At 42.0% G+C, this 20,577-nt stretch overlaps 1 protein-coding gene across 1 annotated transcript in view; it reads left to right on the forward strand.

Annotated features, from left to right (window-relative positions):
- gmds (GDP-mannose 4,6-dehydratase) overlaps positions 1-20,577 on the forward strand; it is a 200,959-nt gene that overhangs the window by 161,087 nt on the left and 19,295 nt on the right. The gene's annotated exons all lie outside the window — the stretch shown is intronic.

Below are 20,577 nucleotides of genomic sequence, written 5' to 3' on the forward strand. Positions count from 1 at the left end.
AGTGTATTACTCCTCCATCTCTCGAAAGGTGTCTGCTGAATTTGGGAGGTCTTTCTCTCATCACCCTGGTCAAGGGTTATTGCAGTTACTCCCTGTGGACATTCTAGGGTTACCCTGGGGTGTTGTGGCTGAGATTAGCCATCATCCTCTCAGTTTAAAGCAGGAGCTCCTTTCTCCTGGGCTTTGGCCTGGTGAGATTAGAGTTGAGATGCAGTTGAGTGATGGCAGAGGATTAGTAAGGAGCCCCTAGTGACTGACAGCTGAAGGTACGGCAGCACTGGTTACACACCTGGGCCTCTATTCTCTGTCCGTGTCAGCTTATTCACTCAAGGTCCTAACCCTGTATCTGTATGGACAACTACTCTAAAATATGATCAAATCAGCGTACATGTCCATTTGTGATAACCAGCTAATTTCTCTGAGCATTGCACAATCTGACCTTGGGTAAATTTTCTGGGACATCCACTCCGGGGAATATTGTGGCATTGTGTTAACACATGTGAATGCTCCAGACTGCAAACATCTCTCACTTGCTGATGATCAGTCAAGTGTATTTAATTATCAGCACATGGCTGCTAGTTACCCTCTTAAATCCTATGGATGCAGCAAGGGTGTGCTGTGCTGCATCCTTTCTGTGAAAACCTTCTTTTCCGCATGACTGTATGCCCTTATAGCTACCCAGCACTATAAAATTTATCATATTGACAGCTTCCTAACAAGTGTTTGAACACAAGAAAGAGAGAAGCCAGCATTGAGAGCGTTATTGTTGCTGCTTTTCAGTCGAGTCACCTCACTTGACCACAATTATGGTAAACATTCAAAGAAAAACTATTCATGTAGCAAGTGTGGAATAACTCCTAACTGCTGACCCTTTGCTGCTTCCATGGTATATTGCTATGGTGCTCCATGTTATTAGCACTAGCAAAGGGAACACTGCTCCTGACGTGTGGTGTTATAAACACAGAGCAATAACAAAGTGTGAGCTTGCATGGATAACAAGGGGAGGATGGTTCAGTAACAGTGGGCAATTTCTCTACTCTTTCCCTTTGTCCCTTCTATATGGCTTAAAGAGACTGAAGGATGTTTAACCTCTGACCCCGGCAGACAGGAAGTGACTGACACTGGGCTCATAGCTCAGCATTGTGCCTCACCTCAAGTGGAAATACCTGTCATCAAGTGTGTGTGTGTATATCCTAAGACTTCAGCTGACTCAGACTCTTTTGGTGTCTTGTTTGCTGTTTAGCAGTACAAAAGTTTGAATGTATGTCTGTGTGGGGCCCAAAACGAGGTAGGGGTGTGTGTGTGCGTGTGTGTGTGCGTGGAGCGCGGAAGGAGTGTTACCTCGGGCTGTGTGCTAATATCTGTGTAATTCATCATTAATTCTGTCAGAGTGTGTGTCTGACATGAGCTTCAATCCCTTGGGACAGAAGCCCCCCAGCAGGTGTGCCTCACATGTGGTGCAGTGTGTGAGTGTGAATGTGTCTTTTGTGCACATGTGTGAACCCTGCAGGGCTACCGGCTTGACAGCCCGTTTGTCCGACTGTGGAAGCAGTTTACCCAGTGTGGTGCGTGCTGGTTAAAATGAAAAAAATAAAGCTACCAGCATTTTGCACCAATAGTTAACACGTGAAAGCGAAAGACATGCAGTGCAAGCTGCCAGGGCTGTTTTGAGGACAGCTACAAGTAAGTTTCACATCGCTCCAACTGTCACGACTTTGCAGGGCTGTCAGTCACTCTTGGCACCATATGGGCTTCTGTCAACGCTCCTAAAGTTTGGCTCAGGTGAGCAGCCTTTGCCTCAGCTTTACAAAGGTGTGTCTGCGCACTACTCTCTAATGGTTCTGATTAGTTTTGGTTGCCAGGTATAATACCAAGGTGTGATCAGATGGGTTCTTCTGTCTGGCTTTCTGAGTTTCTTTTGTACCCAATTGTTTTATAAGACTGGTGATGTTAACTGTAAATGTGCATTTGTTCTATGTGATTTGTTAAAGAGGCGTACACACTCACATAAAGGGCACAAAAGAGCACAGGTAGAGGGAAAAACTGGTCTATAGATGAGTGCCGCGAGTGGAATCCTTGACATTTTGTTTTTCTGACATGGGAAGTTGAGTACAGAATATGTTTGGCATGCAAGTGACGATAAGAAGTCACATCATTTTCGAAAAAACCTTCCACTTTACGTGCGTGCAAAACCAAAAGTAATAGCAGAAGCAGTTAGGATCTATTGCTGTAATTTAATGGATCTCAAAAGATGGGTTTAAAAAAGAAACAGGCCAGCATATGAGGATTTGTATTACAGTTTACATAGCCTCCAAAAGTATAATCGAATACATTCAGATAGCTTGAATTAAGCCTTCTCCAATCCCTACCTTACACTAAAGTCTCTCCCAATATCTCTACAGTATTACTTTTTAACATACGTCTTTACTGTATGTTAAAGTTTACTGCACAACATGCGTGCGTGTGTTTACTACAGTTTCTACATGCTGAAACATGTTACGATGTCACAGTTTTAGGTTCCCCCTAAAACTCTTCCACTGCTCTGGTTGCCAGCTCCATGTTCTTTAGTTTAGGGTTTCAGCACTTCAAATGCTCTCAAAAATACTCAACTTTGCTACTTTAAATTGGTAAATTTCCTCTATGAGCTGTGTCATCTGCCGCACCAGCTGGTAATGGGAATACTTTTTGTCCTGTGCGTAAAATCAACACAGAGCAGTTTTTAACAGGTCAGATTCATGAATTTCACTGTTTAAAAATATCTGCATACTTTTAAGAGCTTATAAACTCTGGGATTTTAAATAACGTCTTATGCACAGGTCACCGCTGTAGGTTGTTCAGTGGCCCCAGGAAGTTGAACCTGATTGACATTCATGATACAGCATCTGGAAAACTAAGTTTGATGTTAGTCCCTTGAGTTTAGTTTTTCCACTTAACTCTCCATAGCACAATGTATACAGTACAGTAGTTTGCTTTTGAGTGCATATTACCTAACAACGTGCATTATACAGTTGACAGTAAATGTGGGGATTTTTTTAAATTCAGTTTGCCTCCTTGCCTCATTTAAACTTCAGCATGAAGTATTTATTGCAGATCACAATTTGTCTCTCTAAACAACGTTTGGGGCCAAGACGGCTGTTTTTGTCTGTGCAGAGACAGGTGTGCATGTCACTGACTTGGCGTTTAATCGCATGCATGTAGACGCTTGTGCATGTTCATACTAATGCACCCTGGCTGTCATACTTCCAAGTTCATGTGCTGCTGGAGGGTGTAAACGACTGTGAGTTGATTGACAGCTCTGTGGTTTTTCTTCTACCTCTCATGCAGAGAAGGAAAAGTGATGATAAATGGGAAGTTGTCTCTCAGTCTGTCCTTATGTTTCTGTAACCCGTCAGTGTGCATGATGGGATGGCAAATGTAATTCTTCCACTATCAAGTTTATATATTGTAAGTGCACACTTACATCTTTTTCTAAATCATAGTAATCCCAACGCTTGAACCCAATCACCGGACCCAATGATTATTCTCATTTCCGGCTTATATTTTTTAATCTTAAACTCTTGTAAAATAGCTTTGCATCAATGACCGTTCAAAGTAATCCCTATTTATCTTTTTACTCTGCCTTCATTCAGCCCCTTGGCTCATTCTCAGTCAGAAATAAGCTATTTTAGCTTCTATCCCTTGAAGCCAACTTTTTCTGACTGGCTGCTACCAAAGTTATGAATAGAAGGTGAATGGGGCTTTTGTGCTCATAGCCAAAGCTTTATGGCTGAGGTGACCAGATTAAGGATATGCACTCTCCTGGATGTCATACATGTCCAAGAGTACAAAAAATGTCTGAAATGGAGCATTTAGAGTCTGATACCTGTGATTTTGGCTCAGATGAATTACCTTCTATGAGTGCATGCACTGTTCACATTACTTAAAAGTTAGGCCACATTTAATATACACATCTATCATTGTGTGTATATATATCTGAATTAACAATATACACCTGGATTCAGGTGATTTATCTGATCCTGTTTGTAGATCGTCTCAGTTTTTGTTAGATTGATGCATCTAGATTAGATTGAAATGTCTTGTAAGGAAAGGTTTGAATCTCTGGGTTGGCTGGGACCTTTATGTGTGGACTTTGCGTGTTTCTGTTGTGAGCTCTTGGGTTTCCGTCAGGCACTCCAATTTCCTCTTGCAACCCTAAGACATTCATGATGGGTTCATTGGTGATTCTAAATTGGCCACGGATGTAAGGTAGATAAACACTTAAGTGTATAGATTAAGGCTACGTTTGAGTATATGGGTGAATGTGGTTTCTCTAGGCTAGAAAAGTGCTATACAAATCCAGTGTTTTCCATTCTAATCTCCAGTCTTCTCTACAGACTGTAATTTTAAAGGAAGCAACCTAGGGACAGTCTGTTTTGTTCCACACCCACTTTAGTGAGACCTCAGCTCAGTGCCTTGCGAGGATGAGTATAGAATGGCATGTAAAATGTAAAAAAAAAATTATTAATTCTTTAATCCAGCTGTTCGACAGAAGTGCATGAATCCATTGTGTAGCGTGTCTGTTTTTTCTGTAGCATGCTCCCAGCATGAAATGTTTTAGCATGGTGCATAGTAGCTCCTCACTGTTCCTTGCAATCTGTATTGATAAAATCTTGAAGTCGTCTTTGTTTATTGATAGATTAGGATGATTTCCATCTATGAGCTATCAGTTTCTTGGCAGTTGAGGAGTTGCTTGCCTAGAGCACCTCTGGTTGAGTGGTAGCTTTTATTTGTATTGTAGATGGCCAATGAGTTTAAATGAGTTCAAAGTATGGACAGGTAATCCCTGTGAGCCAAGTCCTCAGGCTTTAGACTACAGTAAACACTCCGTTTTGCACAGTTTTTTACACTCTTGAATATGTATGATGTCAAAGGCAAAGGATGTCTATAAGATGGTTGTGCACCAAAAAAAACAAGATTTTATAATGTCACAGAGAAATCCAGCACATCTAGAAACAAGAAGCTGGAATCAACAAATGTAGATCTGTCATTTAGGTTTAATTAATGGCTAAGACTTATTGATGTTTAATTTTCCACCAGTCATTAATCTGCTAATGAAAACACCAAAACGTTGCATGATCATTTTTGCTGACAGGAGAGCAATTCAGTGGCATGACTGTTTATCACTGTTGTGTGCTTTGATTGATGGAAAAGAATCACCAACTGAGGTTCCCATGTATCAAGAAGAACAGATGTAAATTGTGCTTTGTTGCAGTCACGTAGCAGCATTCCCTGCAATGCAGTCATGTACTGTCAATACATGACCGATTGTCCTCTTGTTTTAAATTTGCAAGTTTATTCTTGCGCAGTACAGACAAGTGTGAAAAGCAGGAGTGCTTCATATCGCTGCTACAGCAAGAATTTCGTGATAGTGTCAAGCTTGTGTTGCGTATGTATAAACAGACAAAGTAAAATCCACAGTTTGTTACTGCAGTTTATCTGTGTGTCCATGCAAAGAGAGGAAAGACACTGATCAAATAAATCCTGCTCTTATCTTAACTTTGATCCTGTGACGCTTCCTTCTGCTGCATCAGATCACATTTTAGCTGGTTAGTGGTGCAGTTGTTCATTGTTTATTGGTAGCTAGCAATGGTGGCAGGGAGTGCTGCGGAAAAGCATTCAACATCCAGTAAGTTAGCCTACACCAAATGCAGAAACAAAAGAGTTCTTTAATTCCTGCATGAAATAAAAGAATGTGTGTTGCATTCGCCTATGAGATTTTGACACAGTAGTTGTTCTGCCTGTTTTCCTCTTATCCCATCTGCAGGTACAAATCAAAAACTCCCACATCAACCCCTAAAAATAGCCCTGTTCACATACCACACCTCAGTATCTATCAAGTGCTTGTCCGCAAGTGCCTGGGCAAAACTTCCTTCTTACTTACTTAAGATGGCATTCCAGCTTTGAAACGTGCGTAACAAATTCACAAGAACCACGCTTGCTTGCTCATACGTCATTGTCTTGTCATCACTAGATGAGAAACCAAGACAATGGATCTAGTTATCCGCAGCAATAATGATGCTGGGTGTTGTGGTTACCTTTTATAACTGTTGGCAAGGGAGTCAACCCACCTGTTGAGGTAATTAGTGTGAGACACACCTGCCTTATGTAGTTTCTAAATAATGTTTGGTATTGTGAAGCTTTATTGAGCTCAAAGAACATTTCCACTCTTGGATACTTCGACACAGCTGGATATTATCGTTGATCTTGAATGCATTCCTCACGTCTTTGTAATGAAGTGTTGCAACCTGCCTTCGTTACTTTCATTAGTGATCTTATGAGTGTCACAGAGAGTCTTTTGACTTCTCCCACAGACCTGACCTGAACCTTTCTTAGTCAGCGGTGTGAATAGGGACAAACCAGCACAGGTTTCACATCAAAGCAGGGTGAATGCTAGGCCCTAAACCATAGTATATACATAGTCACACCATCATGCTATTAGTTAATTTAATTTAAATTATTCTGTCTTCTGTGATCAAAGTTGAAGATGAAGTTGCAAGCACCATGCATAACATTTACCAGCTTTACCAAGAAAGACTGGAAGATGGAAAGCACCCATATCTGTATTACACACCCAGACAGAAATACAGATGCCTGAAATAGGATTGTGAGCAACCTAAATCAGATGGTGAACTTTTAATTTGTCACTCACTTACTACTATTACCAGCACACTTAAACATGCTTCTTAGGAGAAAACTGGGCAATGTGTATCTCAGCAATAATATCTTTAAATATATCAAGCATGTGTCCCATAACCTTTTTACTGAAAATGAGGATGCAACATATTCTGGAACTATTGTGCCATAGATACTTTCAGTAAACATTCCTTTTGATGAGTTAGATGACTTACATGCAACCAGTTCTGGCCTTTCAAGGCAATATTATTATAATCTTATTTAGTGGCTTTTTTACAGAAATTACAATACTTAAATTCTGAACCCTTTAATTTTTCATTATCTGCCACACTTAACACTGTGTGACTGACTTGTGATTTTGCAGTAATATGTGTCGTATGTCAATATGGATCTTCTGTGTAAGATTTTTGGGGGTTAATGAGAATAATGCAGTTTAACAATGCGAGTTGTTAATTAGTTTCAACTACTTTGGTGTTAATGAAATGAACAAGAGAAGCACTCGGTGGCAACAGTGAGACAACCCACAAAGTAGGAATGGTTTTACATCTGGAGGCTGCTGACATTTTTTCTCCCTTGATCTTTTCTGACTGGTTTTTCACTAGTTTTACATTTGTCTAGGGACAGAGGCACTGCTGGTAACACCAGGTAATGCCTGGACCCTACAGAGGTTGCACAAATAGTCCATCTCCTCAAGGATGGCACATCAATATGTGGCATCACCAGACGTTTTTCTGTCTTTTGTGTGTCTTTCTTTTCCTCTTGCATACTTTCAAGAGATTCCAGGATACAAGCAGTTACTCCAGGAGAGCTAGACAGGGCCATAGAAGGCCCTCAGCCCATCAGTAACAGCAGCATCTTTTCCTTTGTGCAAAAAGAAACAGGATGAGCAATGCCAAAGCTACAAAATGACACCCAAAAGGCCACTGTATGCAAAATACACTAACCTGCTGCATCATTTCTTTTACTTTTTGGGCTGTCTTTGAATTCAGTCCTCTGTAGGTTGATCATTTTTATTTCCATCAAACAATGTGGCACCCTTTCATTCCTAACATATTACACAGTCCATATTAGTATACATATGCAGCTGATTGATGATTTGTTTTTCTCATTGAGATCTGATGTGTTTTTGTGTTTTTTTTGGAGTAGGATATTTTATTTTCATGTCAAACTATGTATATATTGACAAGTGCCAATATAATCACAAAAGATTCCAATCTGTTACAGTGCTGCCATAAAAACATCTCAGTGTACTCAGTGTAAGCATCATATAGTTTGAGCAGAAAGGTAATATATGTCAAGATGTTGTCAACTGGAACTTCAGTGAATATTTTTGTAACTTGAGGAATGCTTAAAAAGACTGAGCCATGTTTAAGTTATATTTCTTAATATTATATTATATATTTTCAAAAAATTAGAGAAAACCTTTTTATTCCACTTTTCAAGATACCACTTTGTTCAAGGCATTTTCATTTGTCTCATGTAAGTGAGTAAATAATGGACAACTGGCATGACAAACTACTTTTTTATAATTTGTTACCAACTAAGTCAAAATATATTTTATAGCTGCAAATGGAAACACTTTGAGTGGATGAAAAGTCAAATTGGGATAACAGGGCATACTATCAGACAACCTTTTCTCAAAGGCTTTCATGGTGTTGCACTCATTTGTACAGATGAAAGATGGCAGAAATAGCAGGTTTTAAAAGCGGAGAGGGATGTCAAGACTGTTTAACCTCTGGTTGACGCATACTGACCTTTAGAGGCAATATGGTATCTCTTGTAGCTGTAGACACAGGGACTTGGTTGTTAGGCCTTGTTGAAGAAGCAGAACTGGTTTGGGGTTTCATTTTACTCCATGCAGGCAGTCCAGACCTCATAAATCCACTCCCAGGGTTAGTGTTGTTCTGTCTCCAGCACACAGAATTAGTACTACACTTTTTCTGATTTGAAGAGAATGACACACAGATGTTACTGACACTCTTCTCTTTGTTCCCACTTTATCTCCACATCAAGTAATGTTTTTACTTTCTGATCTGATCAGTGCATAATAGTGTTAGTGCCAGACAATCCATGCAAAGATAGATGCAATAAGGAGAGATGGTAAGATTGCAGAAAGCACACAGTCAAAACCCACTATGGAGGAAATTCTTCATCGTAACAATGAGAAAAACAGGTATAGCCCCACAAACATATGTGCTCTTAACATAATGGGTCCTGGCAGGCAGTAACTCATACACTGTCCCTGTGCCCCAGAGAAGAGTTTAACAGTTGGCCTGTTCTGTGGTGTAATATCTGCTATTTAATGAAGCCTGAAATATGGTCGCCATTTCAGCGTCCCAGTATTAGGTTGGAATTCTCTTTACGAATTGATCCATTACAGCATTTTAATAACTATTTTAATTAAAGCGCTATATAACACTCCAGCACTGAATTCTAGAGCAATTTATCTACAATGAAGAATTTCTAAAAGTCGATTACATGAGTTATACATTAAATAGCCCCTGACTGGAACAGTTGGTTCTCATTCAAAGCACATTTCTCCATGGAATAATAAAGGGAAAAACTTGTTGGAATCCGTCTCCAGCAATCCACAATGTAATAAGGACCTGCATTCATATCTGTTTACTGGTCTTTTTATTCACACTTCTGATTTAACCAGCTGTTTTACTGCTAACCCAAACCAGATTTGCACTATTTTCTGTAGTGTTGACCTAAGTGATTGGAACCAGTTGTCAAATTTAACAATACATAATGTTAAACTGTACTGCTACATTTGAAGGACCAACTAAATTTAACTCTTAAAGTCTTTGTCCCAGTGAGAGTGTTTGTACTGTCACACCTGTTAATACACTGAAATTTAAAATTTCATTGTGTTGTGTATTTTCTTGCACATTTTTAATGACATATAGGTTAACAGATTATACCTTCTGGTGGTTTGCACACAGTTTTCTAATACAGAAGAATAGTTTAAAAGATTCCTTGAGTTCTATATGCAGCACTTGTTTTTCACTACTTTTTCACCTCTAGCGGTTTGCCAATGCTTTATGCAGTCAGTTTTAAATTCTGAAAAGAATCTTGCAGGTTACTAAGTACATCATAATACAGTATTCCTTTCAAAGGACCTCTCTACTTTTGCTACAACACTGTCACCAACCCCATCAGTCAGAGTCAGTGACCTGCCAAAATTATGACCTACTAAATGTGTTGGACTGGATTCATAGATCTGATTTCACTGAGGCTATAAGGTGAGGTATTCCCCTGCATTTGTCACTTATCATTCAATAAAATATAGTTTTGGACAATTTGACCCTGTCTGGTCGGCGGGGATAGAGAGGAATGAGCAGCTATTATTATCCTGCTTTACGTCTCTGGCAGTGTAGCGGTGTCAGTCGGGCTGGCGATGGAAGCCAGGGGGCCGGTTAGGACTGCTGGCTCTCTGAGGTGCTTCATCTTGGGACCAAGGCAGCGAGACCTCTAACTGAACCGCAGCCATTTGGATGGAAAAGTGCTGAGGCAGCAAGCTCGGGCCATTTCACTGGGTGGAGTTCTTATACCGTACTGCTAAGAAGATGTGGCGTTTGGCTGAGAGCCAGTTTATGACTTTATTATCATGCAAACATTGTTCCCGTGCTCAGATTCACACATCATTGTCAATTATGTTGTTTTATTCCACACTTGTTTCTCACCACCAGTAGTTACCACTAGCATCTGTGATCAATTTGTGTGATTTATATACCAGAAATGAGTCTGTGTTTTAAAAGCCACATGTGTCTGTGTTTCACCTTGTCATATTGGCTCTTGGCAAACAAACTCTAAGATTCCTGAGATTCCTCTTAGTAGTAGCCAATGATAAGGGGAAATGCGAAGTAAAGAGAGGCCTTAGTGTTCTGACAGCAGTTTGCCTCATTGATAGATTGAGGTGAATGTTTGAACACCAGACAGACAAAAAGAACCAAATGGCTTTTATGAGCAGCGTGATTTATCCGTTGAACAAGCTTTGTCGAGCTCTGCTGGCTGAATTTATGGCACTTGACACACGAAACGGGCTATCAGTGCTGCGTTTGGATGTTTGGCAGACGCCCACCGTACTTTCACACAAAGCAAGCATGAAATATTAGCATTATTTTAAAAGGTTTCCGTATATTAGGGAGGAATTGGGTGTTCTTTTCCAAGATGGTTCACAGTAAAGCCATTCACTGTCTGGAAAGATCACTGACAGCCAGGTCTGGATGGAAAACGATTGAGAATGATATAAGACAAGGTTCCAGAAGTGGTTGTAGATTTTCACTTGGAGCTGAAAATTGTCAGTGGTCAGTTGTCAAGTTGTCAGTCAGTTTTCATAGATATTTAAACATTCAAATGTTAGTTTTAATGAACTGAGGCTCAGAAATGTTGAAAAATGCCCCCAGTTTTTTAATGCTGAGCTATTCTTGCCAAGTTACTAATTTGTAAGAACACTGAAATTAATAAATTCAGTAGTGACATTGCTGTTTTCCCCCAACTCATCAGCTATTATCTTACAATGATGCTTCTGGGCCAATGGCCAATATCTCAGCATCCATAGAGTAACCTGAGAAATCTGAAAATGTGTAATTGATCCCCAAGCCAAGACTTTCTGCTCCATATGCATACCATTCTTTACAGTCGAACTTTGAAAGCTTTGTAAAATCTAAATACTCATCACGTGGGTTTGCTAATTGCTCCTTCCTCTTGTTCTTTGTAGCTCTGACACACAGGGGATTAAATGAGTAGAAGGGCAGCTGAACAGCTTCTCTCTACTGTAGTATGTTCGTCAGCTCTATACTCATATTTCCATAGACGTGCTTATCTGATGACTGCCAATCAGATCTTAACTTCTGATCATTTAACCAACTTTATAAAGCCATTCTCTGTTTCCTTCTCCCTCTGCTCAACCCAGGCAAATGTCTCTTTTTCTTGACACAACAATTTGAATTAAAAAAAACCCACATGAATTAATTAATTGTCCATACATTAGTTCTATTATATATATATATATATATATATATATGCGCGTGTGTGTGTATATATATATATATGCGCGTGTGTGTGTATATATATATATATGCGCGTGTGTGTGTGTATATATATATATGCGCGTGTGTGTGTGTATATATATATATGCGCGTGTGTGTGTGTATATATATATATGCGCGTGTGTGTATACGTATGTATATATACATATATATGAGTGTTAAAATATTACTGATGTGCAGAAATTTAAAAAATGCAAAAGCGTATGTGCTTATGTAGAGGTTTATGAGAAAATGATAACTTGTCAGTTTCAGTGACTCTTTGCGCTTGTTCCCATATTTGACTGACAGACGAACCATAATTAAACTGTAGTATGTAGTTCAGAAACCACAACATCATCAAAAGCTGGTTTATGCTTGGAGAGAGTGCGTTTATGCACTGTTTACCAATATACACATGTTAGCTTTGACTGTGGTTTTCTTTACTATACAAGCTATGATTTAAGGGCTGCTGTCTGCCACTGGTATATCGTACTAAGTGGCTTGGTTGACTTCCTTTGTTTTCTTGTGATCGCCCACATGTACTGAATAGTTACGTGGTAGAAGACAGTATTTTACTTCTTATATTAACATTTTAGTATTTTCATTTGATGATCTTCAGCTATTGGAACACAGGATTTCAAGTTTTAAGGATTTCAAGTTCATAATAAATCTTATCTGATTTGGTTGTTCACTTGATTGTTAGACTTTTATGTTGGCACACCTTAGATATTTTATACCAAAACTATACTGTTCAAAAACCATTATAATAAAGGAACACTTGATAAATACTCATGGTCAGTTAAACTTCAGGGATATCAATCTGTCCAATTAGGAAGCTTAAACCTGCTTTGGTGCAAATGAAAGTGTCAAAAAGTGCTCTGGAGAGGCAACAACAGAACATTCGCCAAGAATGGACTGGTTTTGCAAGTGGTGGTCACAGACCGCTATTCTTATTGCTCTGTTCTGATAATTCCTGACTGGTTTCTCTTTAGTTTTGCTTTTTGCAGTGTCCTTGTCACCTCTGGTAGCGTGAGATGCCTACTGCTGTGAAACGTGCATTTTTAATATAGTAAATCTACACTGCAGAAACTCCACTAGTGAGCTTGGAATTCAGTTGGGAATAATTTGGGTTTTGCAAAGGAGTATACAAACTCATGTTATTTGTTCAAAGCAAGATTTTTACTTCTGGACGTGCATGTCCACTAATTTTTTTAAATACTTTTTTTTATAGCAGAGAGGTTGGCTTTCAATGCACAAGGTCATCCCAGGTTCAGTGTTACCTCCCGGTAACCCAATCCTCTACAGCATGAAAATACAGACTTTAACAGAGACACACCAACTCAATGACACAAAGAGGCCAGCAGTGTTTTTAACATGTTTTTAACCATGTCCAATCCTTTGTGTGAGTGCTCCCTGAGATGAGAGGACTGTCTGTCAAGGGGACACTAAAATAGCTATGTGGGCGAGGACAAGGGGGAGGTGTGGGAGATGTGATAGAGGGCTTCCGATGGATACCACTCCTTTGCCACGCGTGAACTGATGTGAATTTAGGTGACAGAAGCCTGTAACCTCTGGGAAAGAATCTGTAAGGGGAAAAGGGGGACAGAGAGAGCTGAAAAATGGGATTGACCCTTAACCCTCAGAGTCAGTAATGTGATCCTGGTATCTCTATTGTGGAGGGAGGGAGGTGGAGAGGAGGAGGTCACCAGGGAAAAGGGAAGGTAGTAGCCATGCCGTACTGCTGATTAGAACTTCCTGTGGTCAGCCACAGTGTTCCAGCTTGAAAACACACAAAAGTAGGCGCACACACACTTCAGACAAAGATAACTAAGACATTCATGTAAACTTTGCACTTTCGGACACAAAAAATGACTCTTTAAACTTGACAATGTCAGCTGAGTTAACTGAAAGACTAAGCTAAGGCAAAGACTAGTGTTTAAACTAGCAAAAAGAAAATAAGGACGTCCGCCATTAGATTTATTTGGAATCCCAATTTTTAGAATTCAGTTGCATCAAATAGCTTGTTTGAAGTGATTTTTAGTATTAAATGACAGTTTCCTCCTGGTGAATCAGCAGCTTCCCTCAAGCCTAACTAGCTTTGAAATATTTTACATGAGTTTGCTGCTAAACTGGCACTCTATCCAGGCTGTCACCTTAGCTGAGATGGGCTCTTGACTAACAGATGTTGGGGGGTTTTTTTTATTTACGAAGATTGATCGGATGCCTGAAATAACCTTAGCGTTAGTTCAGTGAATGTATGATGCTCTGTCACTTTTAGTGGAAAATACAGTAGAAATATACAATTAGAAGACAGCCTTGGAAGAGGTGTACTGTTTAGGACTGCTTTTATTGACGTTGTATTCAGGCACAGACATGAGTTTGTGTTTCACTTCTGTGTAATTATCGTTCCAAAGAAGCCGAATTTCAGAGACTTCCAGATACTCTGACATTTCACACTCTGTGGGTCAAGCTCCAAATACATTATAACCTACATTTCCCACTATTGTTTTCAGAGGCTAAGTGCCACTCCGGAAGGCACGGACGCTAACATTCGTTGGTAAAATCAGAGTTCCCTTTAAATACCACGGAAGACATGATTTAAAGTAGTATTATTGAACTTGTTGGGGATTGCTCACCAACCTTATGAAACATGCTTCTGTGACTGACTGACTCTATTGCTGTCACACAGGTTTTATCATCAAATCTGAGTCTGTGCAATCACATCAGTGAGAGACCACTGTTCTTTATCTTCCAAGGTTTCAGTAGCATATTGTCTCTATAAATAGCTCGCTTTCTATCGGGACCTTTATTGTTTTAGCACAATAAGATTTCAAGAAAATATGAAAATGAGGGAGAGTCTATCTATAGAGAACAAGTGTTCTGGAGTGAAGCAAAGCATCAGTGATGTCAGCAGTCAAAAGCATGCAAAACAGTCCGAGACAGTTGCGTCACCACTAACCTATAATGATTTGAATGGTGTCAGGGCAGACTGGAGTGATTAATTTTCACAGGCAAATCTCTTTTGTTTCCGTCTTCCCCAGCTCTGCAAAAATGTTCTGGACTGATTTTTTTTTTTTGTAGAGCTGGGAAAGCTCTCTGTAAAATTCTGTTTTCTGTCATTGATGGTAGCTGTGAGAAAATCAAACTGAAGCTAGGAAGGTTTTATTTATTTATGTTGTAAGATATATATATATGTATATATATGTATATATAAACACCCAGCACGCCCCTGCGGGCGGTTTATCCTTCAAGCTCGGGTCCTCTACCAGAGGCCTGGGAGCCTGAGGGTCCTGCGCAGTATCTTAGCTGTTCCCAGGACTGCGCTCTTCTGGACAGAGATCTCCGATGTTTTTCCCGGGATCTGCTGGAGCCACTCGCCTAGCTTGGGAGTCACTGCACCTAGTGCTCCGATTACCACGGGGACCACCGTTACCTTCACCCTCCACATCCTCTCGAGCTCTTCTCTGAGCCCTTGGTATTTCTCCAGCTTCTCGTGTTCCTTCTTCCTGATATTGCTGTCATTGGGAACCGCTACATCGATCACTACGGCCGTCTTCTTCTGTTTGTCTACCACCACTATGTCCGGTTGGTTAGCCACCACCATTTTGTCCGTCTGTATCTGGAAGTCCCACAGGATCTTAGCTCGGTCATTCTCCACCACCCTTGGGGGCATCTCCCATTTTGACCTCGGGACTTCTAGGTTATACTCGGCACAGATGTTCCTGTACACTATGCCGGCCACTTGGTTATGGCGTTCCATGTATGCCTTGCCTGCTAGCATCTTGCACCCTGCTGTTATGTGCTGGATTGTCTCTGGGGCATCTTTACACAGCCTGCACCTGGGGTCTTGCCTGGTGTGATAGACCCCAGCCTCTATGGATCTTGTACTCAGAGCTTGTTCTTGTGCTGCCATGATTGGTGCCTCTGTGCTGTCTTTCAGTCCAGCTTTGTCCAGCCACTGGTAGGATTTCTGGATATCAGCCACCTCCTCTATCTGCCGGTGGTACATACCGTGCAGGGGCCTGTCCTTCCATGATGGTTCCTCGTCTCCCTCCTCTTTCTTGGGTTTCTGCTGCCTGAGGTATTCACTGAGCACTCGGTCAGTTGGGGCCATCTTCCCAATGTATTCTTGGATGTTCCTTGTCTCATCCTGGACTGTGGTGCTGACACTCACCAGTCCCCGGCCCCCTTCCTTCCGCTTAGCGTACAGCCTCAGGGTGCTGGACTTGGGGTGAAACCCTCCATGCATGGTCAGGAGCTTTCTTGTCTTTATGTCAGTGGCTTCTATCTCCTCCTTTGGCCAGCTTATTACCCCAGCAGGGTACCTGATCACGGGCAGGGCGTATGTGTTGATGGCCCGGATCTTGTTCTTACCATTCAGCTGACTCCTCAGGACTTGCCTGACCCTCTGCAGGTACTTGGTGGTTGCAGCCTTTCTAGCGGCCTCTTCATGGTTCCCATTTGCCTGCGGGATCCCCAGGTACTTGTAGCTGTCTTCTATGTCTGCAATGTTGCCTTCTGGTAGTTCAATCCCCTCAGTTCTGACTACCTTCCCTCTCTTTGTTACCATCCGACTACACTTCTCCAGTCCGAACGACATTCCAATGTCATTGCTGTATAGCCTGGTAGTGTGGATCAGTGAATCGATGTCTCGTTCACTCTTGGCATACAGCTTGATGTCATCCATGTACAGGAGGTGGCTGACAACTGCTCCGTTCCGTAGTCGGTATCCGTAGCCAGTCTTGTTAATGATCTCACTGAGGGGGTTCAGGCCTATGCAGAACAGCAGTGGGGACAGAGCATCTCCTTGGTAGATCCCGCACTTGATGGTAACTTGTGCTATGGGCTTGGAGTTGGCCTCTAGTGTTGTACGCCACATCCCCATTGAGTTCCTGATGAAGGCTCTTAGGGTCCCATTGATCTTGTACAATTCTAGGCATTCCAGTATCCAGCTGTGGGGCATTGAGTCATAGGCCTTCTTGTAATCAATCCAGGCAGTGCACAGGTTGGTCAGTCTGGTCTTGCAGTCTCGGCTGATTGTTCTGTCTACCAGTAGCTGGTGTTTTGCACCTCTGGTATTCTTGCCAATTCCTTTCTGTGTCCCGCTCATGTATTGACCCATGTGCCTGTTCATCTTAGCCGATATGATGCCTGACAGGAGCTTCCATGTAGTACTGAGGCAGGTTATTGGTCGGTAGTTGGAGGGGACCGGTCCCTTCTTGGGGTCCTTGGGGATCAGGACCGTCCGGCCTTCAGTTAGCCATTCCGGGTGTCTTTCGTTAACTAGCAGCTGGTTCATTTGTGCTGCCAGACGCTCGTGGAGTGCAGTCAGCTTCTTCAGCCAGTAGGCGTGAACCATGTCGGGCCCTGGTGCTGTCCAACTCTTCATACTGGAGACCCTTTCTTGGATATCTGCCACTGTGATGGTTACTGGACCCTGTTCAGGGAGGTCGCTGTGGTCTGCCCTCAGATCCTCTAGCCACTGAGCATTGCCGTTATGGGTTGCATCCTTCTCCCATATGCTCTTCCAGTATTGCTCCGTCTCCAGCCTTGGTGGTGCTGTTCTCTTATTGTTCCCTTGCCACTGAGAGTACACCTTTGCTGGTTCTGTGGAGAACAGCTGGTTTATTCTCCTGCCTTCTATCTCTCTGGTGTACCTCCTCAAGCGGCTGGCCAAGGCTGTGAGTCTTTGCTTGGCAGTTTCCAAGGCCTCAGGTATGGACAACTTGCTGTATTTCTTAGGCACCTTATTTGTCGCACCTTTCTGCAACTCCGTTAGTTGGCTAACCTCCCTCCGTGCTACTTTGATCTTGCCCTCTAGCCTCCTTCTCCATGGAGGGTACTGCGCCTTGTGGCTGTTCAACTTGTAGCCAAGCATCTCACTGATCACTGCTGCCGTATTGTAGATCAGCTTGTTAGTGTCGGTAATCGTGGTTGTAGGTATTGCCCGTAGTGCTGCATTAACATCATCTAGCAGACCTTCTGAGGGTACTTCACGTAATCTTGGTAACCGGCTACGGGGGATCCAGGTTTCAAGCTTGGCCATGATCCTATTTTTCAGGTCAGTTCCTCTCGCACTTGGGGCTATGTACCCAATCTCGGGTGGGGGTGATGATATCTCCCCCCTGACCTGGCGTCCTGACTCCTCCTTGCCGTAGCATTTGTGTTGTACCTCGTCAATCTCTAGCTGTGAGAGCAGTCCCTTCTTTCGAATGTTGGAACACTGAGCTACTAGTTGTTTCGCCGTCATTGTGGATGTTGGGTATCGAAGAATCCATAGGTCCCTCATCCTATTCATGTAGCCCCTTCCGCCGGGGTTACTTGCGTAGTAGCATTCCAACAACGCCCTGTTTTCGTCTCTTGCCCACCGATGCCTTCTTGTTCCAGTAGCCCACTTTTCGTCAGGGTGCCCTGGTTCCTCAACACCTGACGCGGACCTTGTTGATCCGGGCGACGTCCGAGCCGGCATGCCTTCATATTTATCTGTCTCGCTCATGTCTGCGGTAGGCTCGCTTAGCATAGGGGGTCTAGCCTTAGGACCCTTACTGGATACAGACGCCCCAGGCAGGAATCGAACTTGCGATCCTCTGTTCCAAAGGCGTGTAGTTTAACCACTACGCTATATATATATATATATATATATATATATATATATATATATATATATATATATATATATATATATATATATATATATATATATATATATATATATATATATATATATATATATATATATTTGGGATGAATCAAGTCTTTAAATAAGATGACTCCTGTCTCTCTTTTTTGCTCATACTCATTTTTGTGAGGTAAAGGTGCCTGTTTTCTTGCATGTTAGTGAATCTAATTCCTCATTCTTTTGGAAGGAAACACCTCAGTCAACTTTTAATGGTGTGTGCGGAGAGGTAGGGCTCTCAGGGGCAGAAACTTGGCTCTGCTGTGATTTATTGTTTAATTGAGCCGACTCGTTAAAGTTACCTGTAATTGATGCCATAAAACCCCTGGCTGTCTCCCAGCTTCTGGGTTGTGTAACACTGCAGGTTAACATGCAACCCGACGTTCCTGTGGATATTTGACTGCACTAAACAGAACTGTATTTTCAGATCGTCTGCTTGTCTCAGTGTGAAGGAGCTGAAAGTGAAAAAAGGCAGTAATGGACTGGGGCAGTTTGTGCAGAGCTTTAGTTTGCTAGTACTTGAAAAAGAAAGGGAGATTGTGGATTGTGTGTGTGAGTGTGTATGTCTGGCAGTTTGGTATTTCCTGAAGGAGTTTCCTCCTACCGTCAGAGCGGAACCACCCTGGGCCCCTCAGCAGTCCAACCCACAGACTGACCCGGTACTGCTCCCAGAGAGAAAGAGAGAGACATGGCAACAGTATGGAGTCTCATTGGATGTGAAGGTGTACAAGTATAAAGAAGCATTGATAAAGTTGTTGCACACAGAGAACTAGGTTGTTATTAAGATTGGAAGACTTATTCTCGTCTCCCCAGTTCTGCCTCAGGCTATAGACACCTACGCATTCTGCTAGTCTAACGTTCCTTATCATCCGTATTTGGTCTGTCATAATGCATGTGGCTTGATGAAGAAGTGTATCCTCAGCACCTTACAGCAATTTGTTGGCTGCAGTGTGTCCCAGAGATAGCAAGGAAGCACCAAGGAGGATCGCGGGCTAGGATTCCTGAGCTATTAGCCAGCATTACTCATCCAAAGGCCTGACAAGAGAAACATGGCAGATGAGGAGAAAAGGCTGGGGTGAGCGGGGAAGAGGGTATTGTTGAAAGAGTTACAGAGAGAAGAGTGAGTTTTGTCAGCCCTTGTCTTTGCCCCCTTGTCACAGCTGGGCTTGATTACCCAGGGTTCTCCGCCGAGCAGCTTCAGGCAACGTGGATACCGGATTGTAAGATGCACTGAGCTTTTTCAGGAGAGGAGGGAAAGATCAGATCGGACCTGTGTTACATTTTCCTAAGTGGTTTTATAAATTCAGTTTTGAGCATTAGGCTGGTGATGTGGACATAATGAGAGCATGAAAAAATAAAACTCAGTCTTCTGACTGAATTGTAGATCCAAACCATTACCTTCCTTTGGGAGTCAGTCAGTGATTCTTTGCCAAAGCTGCTGGTGTGAGTAATTTTTCATGGCGGTACTTCAAAGTCATCAAAGTCTGACACCAAAGGACACCTTGTGCGAGAGGCTCATGTCCATAAGCAGCATCTGACAAAATGGTGTTATAGTTTGTTGGTTGTTCCTAAAAGTGACATTTTGAATAAAGCATCTGCTTCACCTGGAATATTTGAATCTTTGACACTTATGTCATTGCGCCAATTTTGGGCACTATTCATAATATAATATCAATACTGAACATATTACATTTCAGTCTGTGATTGACTGGCGGCCCGTCTTCGGTGTCTCTGTTTGTCCTTTCTTTTGGTTTTCTGAGGAGGACAGTCTTCCCAGAGACCTATTTCATGTGTGTGTCTTTCATAAACCTTTCACAAAGGGCCACTTTATGGTGATTGAAGTTGTGTTTACTAATGAATGCCAGACTGAATGTTCGCCCACCAGCTCATGAATATGCAATGATGTCAAACCGGCGCTAACACCCATGAGTTGTCTTTACTATTAGCCGCGACAGGAGGAGAAAACTGGAGCCCAGCTACGAGTCTGAGAATTACAGGAGAAGCAGGAAGGAAGGAAAGGAAGAAAGTGAATGAGAGATGTAGATGCAGCCTTGGCTCAGAGCGAAGCCGCTGAGATTTTTAATGTGTGTCTCTGAGAGTGTGTATGTCCCATAGAGGAGTATGTTTATAAATCACAGAGTCAGGCAGTGTGTGTCTTGCAGGGCCGGTGTTTCCTGCAGTGTAATCTGAGTCTCT

This window comes from Copadichromis virginalis, linkage group LG17 (assembly GCF_057382275.1).
Source record: "Copadichromis virginalis isolate Kocher_CV1m ecotype Utaka linkage group LG17, C_Virginalis_male_GT1.1, whole genome shotgun sequence".
Taxonomy (NCBI): domain Eukaryota; kingdom Metazoa; phylum Chordata; class Actinopteri; order Cichliformes; family Cichlidae; genus Copadichromis; species Copadichromis virginalis.